The 11,495-nt window shown below is 35.9% G+C and overlaps 1 pseudogene; it reads left to right on the plus strand.

The window, feature by feature from the left end:
* The first annotated feature begins 3,474 nt into the window (after positions 1-3,474).
* Positions 3,475-4,235, plus strand: LOC114037742 (annotated as a pseudogene).
* Positions 4,236-11,495: the final 7,260 nt, after the last annotated feature.

Genomic DNA, 11,495 nt, shown 5'->3' on the forward strand with positions numbered 1-11,495 from the left:
CCTGATCCTTGGTTGCAGCTCCTAAGCATGCTGGCCACCTCGCTCCAGCACTCTCACTTTCCTTCTCAGGTCTGGATTGAAAAAAAAAATTGAAATATAACAGTGGGAATAGAAAGGAGGAAATTAATTATGGAGTTATTGTATAAGTGAAATGAAAAGACTTGATAATTGTTTTGATGCAGGAGGAGAGGAATAGAAAAGAATCAAAGATTACATTGAGATTTTGAGCACATGCATTTTAATGGAAAAATATGGCATTTTGAAGGAATTGTATAGGAAGAAAAGTTTTGAGGAGAAAATGAATTATAAATAAGAACGTGTGTGTGCACATGTGCTTGTGTGTGTGTGCCTATGAAACTAGCAAGGTGATAGTTTCAAATACACTAAATAAAATGCATAAGAAGCATCTGTTTGCATAGATGCCCTCATTTTTATCTGTTCATTAAAACTTAAGGACTTCTGCTAGGCAACGCTTTGTTGGACTGTTTCCAGTTACCATATATACTTGAAAGTAATAAAAGTAGTTTCTTTAAAAATCATCTATAATTCAGGCTTTTCACTAATTCAATTTAGCCTTCCTCTCAATTGCTTCTAATTAATGTGCTTTCACTGCAGTGCTGAGGGATTGAAGAGTATATTTTCTCATGCCTTTCCTCCATTCTTCATTTCTTCTGTCCTTTTTTTTCCCCTATACTCTAAAATTGATCTCAAATTCTTTTCTGGTTCTAAAAACTGAGGGAACATGATGCCATAGACTTTTACTGTCAAGGCAGTTTCTGGACATTTAACAAATTGAACAGTGATGGATTAGTAGATTGTCAAGAGTCAGTATTTGATGTTACTGATGTAGTCACAAAATCATGCATTTAGATCTGTAAGGGACCTTAGAGGGTACCTAATCCAGCCCTCTAATTTTATAGATGAGGCAATTAAAACCGAGAGACATAAAATTGGGTCTTATTTCAGCTTTATATCCCTAGCACTAAACACAGTATTTAAAATTCACCCAAATCCACACACCTTCATAGGTATACAGACAGTTCTTTTTTATGTAAATTCGCACTATATAAATCAATTTGAATTCTGAATGCAATCCTCATTCTAAAAAAAATCTATGTTAACCTTACTCTACTGTACTTGGCTTTCTCTCTCTGCTCCAGCTCCTTAGCTAGGTGCTCCATAGCCTCCAACCCCATTCTACTTCCCCCTCCCCCCCAAAAAAAGCAAACTAAAAAAGCTAAGTGAAAGCAGAAGAGAAGAGATGCATACACATACAAACACACACACGGAGTGTCCCATCAGTCTTGGTACAGTTGTAAGCTTTAATAGCTAATCTCTAAGGCTGATCTCAAATTATCTCCCACTTCTGAAAATGGATGGTGCTTGATTGCCAGGGACTTTTACTTTGATGATTGGTTCTAGACATATTAAATGAACCAGAGAGTCATGGATTAGTCAGTCAAGGACCAATACTTGATACTACTGGTATAATCATGAGAGCAAACAGTTAGAGCTCTGAGAGATGTTTGGGGCAAATTAGTCAAACCCCCTAATTTTACAAATAAAAGAAAAAAAAAACTAAGGATAAGAGAAGGGATGAATGATTTATTTAACTGACAAGTAGTAAGATGTCTGAAATGGATTTTGAATATAGCTCTTTCTAACTAGAATTACTTTCTACCATACTGTACTGCTTCTCATTCATAGAATATCCTCTGCCATCTCCCAACACTCCCCTATTCTTTATTTCTCCCAACCTGGTCAAAAGATGATTATTCAGAAAATCTGAAATACTGTTGCTTTCTATTGACTTTCAAGTATATTTTCTGTACATGCAAATTAGACTCCTAGCACTGTGTAGGTGGTTCCTCAGTATGCAGAATGGTGATGTCTGTTAAACACAATGTAAATTCCCTGTGTTAGGAAAATACTCTTTTCTCTTGGAAAAACGAGAAGCTCTACTTGAAGGGATCATTGCAAAGTAAATTTTAAAATTCCATAATAATCAAAATGGATTAGATATACTATTGAAAATGGGAATTGAGTTTATCTCCTCCTACAATGCTATTTTTTAACACCTTTCTAATTATACTTGCATGTGTAACAGAATAAACCTTACCTCCTGCCCAGATCCCAAACACACTATTCTTCAAGAATGATTTACATACATGTTTTGTCCTTTTTACTAAACTCCAGCCTCCTTGAAAAACAAGGACTGGGTCATATTCGAACTTGTAATCCCTGGCACTAAGTACCAAGCACAGACCCTAGAATGCAGAATGTAATATTATATAAATATGTGTGTGTGTATAGACATACATATATGTATGCATGTATATGTAGATATACATGCATGCATGCATATATACACGAGTATATATACACACAGAGTATATACGTATATACATGCGAATATATATACACACAGTGCCTGTGTGTCTGGGTGTGTGGGTGTGAGCAATGAATTCTTTTTTTTTAATTTTTTTTAGGCAATTGGGGTTAAGTCACTTGCCCAGGGTCACACAGCTAGTGACTGTCAAGTGTTTGGTCTGAGGCCAGAGTTGAACTCAGGTCCTCCTGACTTTAGGGCCGGTGCTCTATCCACTGCGCCACCCAGCTGCCCCTTGAGCAATGAATTCTATGGGGCCCCTAATAGGTTAAATGACTTATCTAGGAACATATATCCAGTATGAATCAGACGCAGGACTTGAATTCAGTTCTTCTGAGCTCAGAAATCAATTCCTTTATCTACTACTCCATGCTTTCTCTTGTCTCTTAATTGTCTCCTTATCACTGTCTTTGAATGGAGAGTGGGACAATGAACCCCAAACTTCCATTTTAGGAAAGACCCCAGTTCAGATATCTTTTTATTTCTCACCTGGCTTGAGGAAGTTATCCCACAGGAGTTCAAGGATGCTTCCATTGTTCATCTCTATAAAAGAAAAGGAAATAAATTGTCCTGTGACAATCACAAGCAGTTCTGTTTCTTAGTTATTACCAGCAAGATTATTTCTAGAGTCCTCCTTAATAGAATGACACTTCACCTGAAAAATGGTCATCTGCCTGAGAGACAGTGTGACTTCAAAAAGGGTCAAGGAATGCTTGACATGTTTTTTGTTTGTTTGTTTGTTTGTTTGTTTTTGTTTTTGTTTTTTGTTTTGTTTTTTTTGGGGGGGGGGTTGTTTTTTTTTGTTTGTTTTTTTGCTGCCTGACAACTTCAGGAGAAATGCCAGGAGTACAACAGAGGTCTGTACACAATGTTCATTGATTTCACCAAGGCCTTTGATACTGTCAGCCATGAGGGCTTGTGGAAGATCACGCAAAATTTGGTAGCTTGGAGAAGTCCATTAGTATTATAACCAGTTCCATGATGGCAAGCTTGCATGGATTCTGGATAATGGATAATACCCTCATGCTTTCCTAATCACTAATGGAGTAAAACAAATCTATGTGTTTGCTCCCATGCCTTTTAGCATGATGTTTTCAGCAATGTTGTCAAATGCCTTCAACAGTGGAATAGCAGCTCTGAGGAGCTGGGTTCTCCATAGCGTCAGCTCCTTCTTCAGGCAGAGTGTTCCAGTTGTAGCAAAGTTGAGGAGATGCCCTTTCTCAGATTTGATGGGACCCTGGCACAAAACAGTGACAGTGGGTTATGTGCAGTTCATATAGCACAGAAGACACTGATGAGGAGGGCAGTTTTCATGGTGACTGACAACACCTCCACCTTTCTCTCACAAACCACATATGCATTGATTGAAGCCATCACAGAGTACACTAGAATAGCTTACACATTAGTGTCTCTGTACCGACGATACTCATGTTTACTTGGGAAAATGAATTCTCAAGAGAAAGATGCAGTGTGGCAGGTGATCATAGGAGCCAGGGTTGAGATGTCTTCAAAACAAGAAGAATATTTAAAGCTAGAAACAACTTGGATGACCGTTGTGAGTCTGTCTGAAATGGCAGCAGAAGCAGCTTACCAGTCAGGTGCTGATCAGGCTTCAGTCACGGCTCAAAATCACATTCAGTTGGTAAAGATTCAAGTTCAGAAAGTGCGCCAGCTCTCTCAGACAGCTGAGACCAAGTTGGCTGAGGCCCAGACCTAAGAGCTACACCTCAATCACCTAGAGATCCTGGAAGAAGGGGGCTACTGGGGAAATCTCTGCTGGCAGACCATGACAACGAGGCCTACTTATGGGAGGATTGAGGAGGCCTCCCTCACCCATAGGCACTAACACTGCGAATATGGTTACCTTGATTGCCTTGGAAAACAGAATTAGAAATGAGAGGAAGCTGGAGTGAGGGCTAGCTCGGGGTAATACCATTCCTGAATTAGGCAGCAGGTTCCAAGTTCTGTGAGACCCAGAGATCCCATACACCTCACCCACTACTTGGGTGGTGAAATGAATCTTTTTCATGGCCATCTAGCTAAATACATGGTTTAAACATTCAAGTCATGAAAGCTGCCCTCAGCAGCCCTCTCAGGTTCCTCTAGCTGCTTTTTCCTGGAGAGAAGCTCAGGCTCCCTCAGCCACATTGGGGCAAAGGACACAGCCCTCTTACCAGTAATTTAAGTAGTAAGTTAGCATCCCTTTTAAACCCTAGTCAGGTTTTCAAATGTAAGTTATTTAAGCATTGGTTCCCTCTTGTGGGATGTGAATTTGAGAGGGGTGGGGTCCTGTTTGTAGTATTTTTTTTTAAAGTTCATGCCCTCTTTGACCTGTCTTCCCTTAGGCTAAGTATGCTAAGATAAGTGCCTGGCCTGGCCTGGCCCGGCCCTGCAAGGAGGTCTGGCTGCACAATTGGGGAAGGTACTTCATGAACCCTGTTTGTACTTGGTGTGAAACAGCAGTCATTCATATGAAATTCTCAAAAAAAAATGCCTTCAACAAGGGCAAAAAAGAACATCAAGGTAAGCTACCACACCGACAATAAACTATTTAACTCAAAAAGGTTACAAACCAAGACTAAAGTGGAGAGAGAGTTGGTGTGTGACTTTTTGTTCACATGTTTGTGCACTCAATGCATCCTCTGAAGCTGAGATGTAGCAGAGTTGAATTGATTCTCTGCCACCAGTGTTAATTTTGTCTTGACAATCAACACCAAGAAAACAGAGTTTCTCCATCAGACAACACTGCACCATGTATACATGGAACCATGGGTAATGAAAAATGGAGCAATTTTGAATTATATGGAAAATCACTTATCATGGCATTATACTTACCAGGGATGTACACATAGATGATGAGTTTGACACATGTATTGCCAGAACTAGCTTAGTGTTTGGAAGCTCTGAAGTAAAATATGGAAAAGAAGTGGTATTAGTCTTTCTACTAAAATGAAGATCTACAGAACCATTGTGTTGACCTCATTGTTGTGTGCTTGCGATACCTGAATAATTTACCAGTGTCATGCCAGGAAACTGAATCACTTCCATTTGAATTGTCTTAGAAAGATTCTGAAGATCACCTGGAAAGATAGGGTACTGGACACTGAAGTCCTTTATTGAGATGAAGTTCCAGGATTCAGACTCTATTGCAGAGAGCTCAACTTCAATGGGTTGGCCATGTTGTTCCAATGCCAAACCTATCTTTGCCCAAAAAAGTATTTTACAGAAAATTCACACAAGACAAACACTCACATCTAGGTCAGAAGAAGCAATACAAGTACACTCTCAATGTCTCTATGAAGAAGTTTGGAATCAATTGTGATACATGGGAGCCACTGACACAGGACCATCTAATGTGGCACGCCTGCATCAAAGAAGGCACTGTGTTCTATGAACAAAGAATTGCCATAGCTTCAAAGGCTTGTGAGATACACAAATTTAGAGACATCTCCACTCCAAATGTTCAGATGAACTTTTTGTGTCCAACCTGTGGTGGAGTCTCCCCAGCTCATACTGGTTTGATCAGCCACAGTTGTACATGCTGTCGCTTGACCCCAATGTAGTGATATTATTTTGGTCCTCTTCAATCAAGATAGACAGCAACTAACTACCAGGCTGCATTACTTTAGACTATTGTGACTGACACTGACCTACCCCCCCCACACTTTTCAACTGCCTTTTGTGTTTTATCTTTCCCCCATTAGAATGGTAGCCCCCTGAGGGGAAGCACTTTTTTTCATTTGTGTATCCTCTGGACTTAGCACATCACCTGCACATAGTAGACACTTAATAAATGTTTAATGACTATTATTTACTGAGAAATTCATAGTAAATAAATTTTTAAATAACTGGGTTCATTTGGATATCCTCTACCTTTCTATTTGTCCTTCACATCATGACTCAGCCGAAGATTTACCTCTTCCATGAAAATTTCCCTATAATTCTACTCCCACAGTGATCTTCTCCTAATGATAAATTCTAAACAAACTCAAAAATCATCTTTACCACATATGTTGCCTTCATTTAAAATGTTAACAGTTATTTATTTAGTACTTTAAATAAGTAATCTTGTTGGATCATTGAAATAACCCTCTGAATTGGATATTCTAATAATCCCCATCTTTACAAAGGAAACTGTTTTGCTACCATGGATATTAATTATTCTTTAAAAATGTGAAAAGATTCTTCTGTGAATCCATCAGAACCAAGATTTTTTTCCCCCTTTGGTAATTTTCTTTACAGCTACTTCTATTTCCTTTCCTGATATTTTAGGTTATTTGAAATCTCTGTTAATCTTGTTTATATTTTTGAAGATGTCACTCTATTTCTTTTATGTGCTTAGTTTTATTAAGAAGTAGCTATGTCTAACAGGTTCTGATTACTTCTTTACATCTGGTGTTGCTGTGATTTCACATTGCTCATTTGCTGTTTTGTTGATTTGATTTTCTGCTATCTTCTTTTTAAGCAGATTGGCTAAAAGTGTATCAATTTTATTAGTTTTTTCAAAGAATCAGCTTTAAATTTCATTTATCATTTGTAAAGTTTATTCCCAGTTTATTTATTTCTCTTCTAGTTGTCAGTATCTCTTTTTTGTCCTTATTTTAGGTTTGTTTGTTCATTGGCATTCTAAATTCAAAATGCATAATCAATTGTTCAATCTTATATTTTTCTATTTTGTTAATGTATAGGGCTCTGTCTTGCCAAGGTCACGTGGATTCTATACAGCTATATAACTATATAGTGATTTGAACTCAGATCTTCCTGACTCTCATTTCCAAACTCTATCCATTACCCTATATCACTACTTATGAGATGGTTAGGAATTTTTAAGGGATTTCATTTATAAACTGCTGTTTACCTAGAGAAATAGTAAGTTTCTCAAAGTGAATGACTACATATATATTTTTTGATGGCACCAGTACAGCGAACATTTTTAATAAGAATTGATTGTTAAATATATGTAGTATGGGACAACCTTCTAATAAAATATGTGGGAGACATTAAATTTGTACCCTTCAATAGATGACAGAAGTAGATGAAAAAATATATTTGTTCCCATTTCTCCTTGACAGTTACTTCTGTTTGAATGGTAACATCCAACTTTGTCCTTTCCATTTTGATCTCTGGCTCATTATCTCTTCCTTTTTAAAATTTTTAAATTTAAATTTAAATTTTTAATTAATTTATTTTCAATTACCAACAATCACTTCCATAAGCTTCTGAGTTTCAAATTTTTCTCCCTCTTCCTCCCCACCTCCCTCCCCAAGATGGTGCGCAATCTGATACAGGCTATACATATACATTCCTATTAAACATATTTTCACATTAATGATGTTATAAGTAAGAATTACAGCCAATAGGAGGAACTACCAGAAAGAGGAAACAAAACACAACAGAAGAAAAAAAAAAAGCAAATAGTATGCCTTGATCTGCATTCAAACTCCATAGTTCTTTCTTTGGATGTGAATAGCATTTTCAATCATGAGGCCTTTGGAGATGTCTTAGATCCTTGTATTGCTGAGAAGGGTTAAGTCTATGAATATTAGTCATCACACAACATGGCTGTTATTCTGTACAATGTTCTCCTAGTTCTGCTTACTTTACTCAGCATCAGACCATACAAGTCTTTCTAGGTTTTTCTTAAGTCTGCCTGCTCATCATTTCTTATAGCACAATAGTATTCCATTACATTAATACATCACAACTTGCTCAGCCATTCCCCAATTGATGGGCATCCTCTCAATTTCCAATTCTTTACCACCACAAAAAGAACTGCTATAAATATTTTTGTACATGTGGGTCCTTTTCCCATTTGTATCTTCTCTTTGGGATACAGCCCTAGAATTGCTATTGCTCAGTATTTTTATAGCCCTTTGGGCATAGTTCCAAATTGCTCCCCAAAATGGTTGGATCATTTCACAACTCCACCAACGATGCATTAGTGCTCCAATTTTCCCACATCTTCTCCAACATTTATCATTTTCGTGTTTTGTCATGTTGGCCAATATGATAAGTGTGATGTGGTACCTCAGAGTTGTTTTGGTTTGTATTTCTCTAATCAATAGTGATTTAGAGATTTTTTTCATATGACTATAGACGGCTTTAATTTCTTTATCTGAGAACTGCCTGTTCATATCTTTTGTCCATTTACGAATTGGGGAATGACTTGTATTCTTACAAATTTGAGTTAATTCTCTAAATATTTTAGAAATGAGGCCCTTATCACAGAGACTGGCTGTAAAAATTCTTTCCCAATTTTCTACTTTCCTGCTAATCTTGGTTGCATTGGTTTTGTTTGTGCAAAACCTTTTCAATTTAATGTAATCAAAGTTATCCATTTTGCTTTTTGTAATGTTCTCTATCTCCTGTTTGGACATGAATTCTTCTGTTCTCCATAAATCTGATAGGTAAACTATTCCTTGCTCTCCCAGTTTGCTTATAGTATCAGCCTTCATATCTAAATCATGAACCCATTTTGACTTTATTTTGGTATATGGTGTGAGATTTTGATCAATGCCTAGTTTCTGCCATACTCTTTTCCAATTTTCCCAGCAGTTCTTGTCAAAGAGTGGGTTCTTAACCCAGAAGCTTGAGTCTTTGGGTTTATCAAACAATAGATTACTATAGTCATTGACTACTGTTTCTTCTATACTTAACCTATTCCACTGATCCACCAAAGCCAGTACCAAGCAGTTTTGATGACTGCTGCTTTATAATACAATTTAAGATCTGGAATGGCTAGGCCCACCTTCTTCTGCATTTCTTTTCATTTATTTGCTTGATATTCTGGACTTTTTGTTCTTCCAAATGAATATTGCTATTATTTTTTTAACTCTATGAAATATTTTTGGTAGTTTGATTGGTATGGCACTGAATAAGTAAATTAACTTAGATAGAATTGTCATTTTTATTCTATTAGCTCTGCCTACCTATGAGCAACTGATGTTTTTCCAATTATTTAGATCTGAATTTATTTGTGTGAAAAGTGTTTTGTAATTGTGTTCATATAGTTCCTGGGTTTGTTTCTGTAGGTAAACTCCTAAATATTTTTAATGTCTATAGTAACTATAAGTGTAATTTATTTTTCTATCTCTTGCTGTTGGGCTTTGTCGGTAATATATAGAAATGCCAATGATTTATGTGGGTTTATTTTATAGCCTGCAACTTTGCTAAAGTTGTTTATTATTTCAAGTACTTTTTTACTTGATTCTCCAGGATTCTCTAAGCATATCATCATATCATCTGCAAAGAGATTTGTTTCTTTTTTGCCTATTGTAATACCTTCAATTTTTTTTCTTTTCTTATTGCTAAAGCTAATGTTTCCAGTACGATATTGAACAACAGTGGTGATAATGGGCATCCTTCTTTCACTGCTGATCTTATTGGAAATGCTTCTAGCTTGTCCCCATTACATGTGATGCTTGCTGAAGGTTTTAGGTAGATGCATTTATTATTTTAAGGAAGACTCCACTTATTCCTATGCTCTCTAGTGTTTTTTTTTAATAGGAATGGGTACTGTATTTTGTCAACAGCTTTTTCTGCATCTATTGAGATGATCATGTGGTTTCTGTTAGTTTTGTTGTTGATATGATCCATTATGCTGATGGTTTTACTAATACTGAACCAGCCCTGCATTCCTGGTATAAATCCTACCTGGTCATAGGGTATTATTCTTGTGAGAAGTTGCTGTAATCTATTTGCTAATATTTCATTTAATTTTTTTGCATTTATATTCATTAGGGAAATTGGTCTATAATTTTCTTTCTCTGTTTTGACTCTTCCCAGTTTAGGTATCAGCACTATGTTTGTATCATAAAAAGATTTTGGTAAGACTCCTTCTTCACCTATTTTCCCAATAGTCTATATAGTATTGGAATTAATTATTCTTTAAATGTTTGATAGAATTTGTTTGTAAATCCATCTGGCCCAGGAGATTTTTTCTTTTTTTGAGATGGGGTCATTTAAGAATTTTGCTTCCTCTTTTGTTAATCTGGGCAATTTATATTTTTGTAAATATCCATTTTACTAAGATTGTCAAATTTATTTGTATATAGTTGGGCAAAATCATTCCTAAATATTGTTTTAATTTCTTCTTTCTTGGTGGTGGGTTCACTCTTTTCATTTTTGATACTGATAATTTGGTTTTCTTCTTATTTTTTAAATTAAATTAACCAAAGGTTTATATATTTTGTTGTTTTTTTTTCCAAAAAATCAGCTCTTAGTTTCTTTACTAGTTCAATAGTTTTCTTAGTTTCAATTTTATAAATTTCTCATTTGGTTTTCAATATTTCTAATTTGATGTTTAATTAAGGATTTTTAATTTGTTCTTTTTCTAGTTTTTTTTATTAGTTGTATGCCCAATTCATTGATCTCTTCTTTTTCTATCTTATTCATGTAAATATTTAGAGATATAAAACTTCCCCTAAGAAGCGCTTTCACTGCATCCCTTAAGTTTGGGTATGTTGTCTCATTATTGTCTTTCTCTTGAATGAAGTTATTGTTTCTATGATTTGTTGTTTGATCCGATCTTTTTTTAAGGTTAGATTATTTAGTTTCCAATTATTTTTAGTCTTATCTTTCCACGGCCCTTTATTACATGTAATTTTTATGGCATCATGATCTGAAAATTATGCATTTAATATTTCTGCCTTTTTGCATTGAATTGTGAGGTTTTCATGCCCTAATACATGGTCAGTTTTTGTGTATGTACCATGTACCCCCAAGGAAAACTTATATTCCTTTCTATCCCCATTCAGTTTTCTCCAGAGGTCTATCATACCTAACTTTTCTAATGTTCTATTCACCTCCTTAACTTCTTTCTTGTTTATTTTGTGGTTAGATTTATCTAATTCAGAGAGGGGGAGGTTGAGGTCCCCCACTAGTAGAGTTTTACTCTCTATTTCTTCCTGTAACTCCCTGAACTTCTCCTCTAAGAATTTGGATACCATACCATTTGGTGCATGTATATTTAGTAATGATATTACTTCATTGTCTATGGTAACTTTTAGCAGGATGTAGTTTCCTTCCTTATCTCTTTTGATAAGATCTATTTTTGCTTTTGCTTTGTCTGAGATCAGGATTGCTACCCCTGCTTTTTTTTTTTTTT

The sequence above is a fragment of the Vombatus ursinus genome, unplaced genomic scaffold, assembly GCF_900497805.2.
Source record: "Vombatus ursinus unplaced genomic scaffold, bare-nosed wombat genome assembly UNPS02010548.1, whole genome shotgun sequence".
NCBI classification, from domain to species: Eukaryota; Metazoa; Chordata; class Mammalia; order Diprotodontia; family Vombatidae; genus Vombatus; species Vombatus ursinus.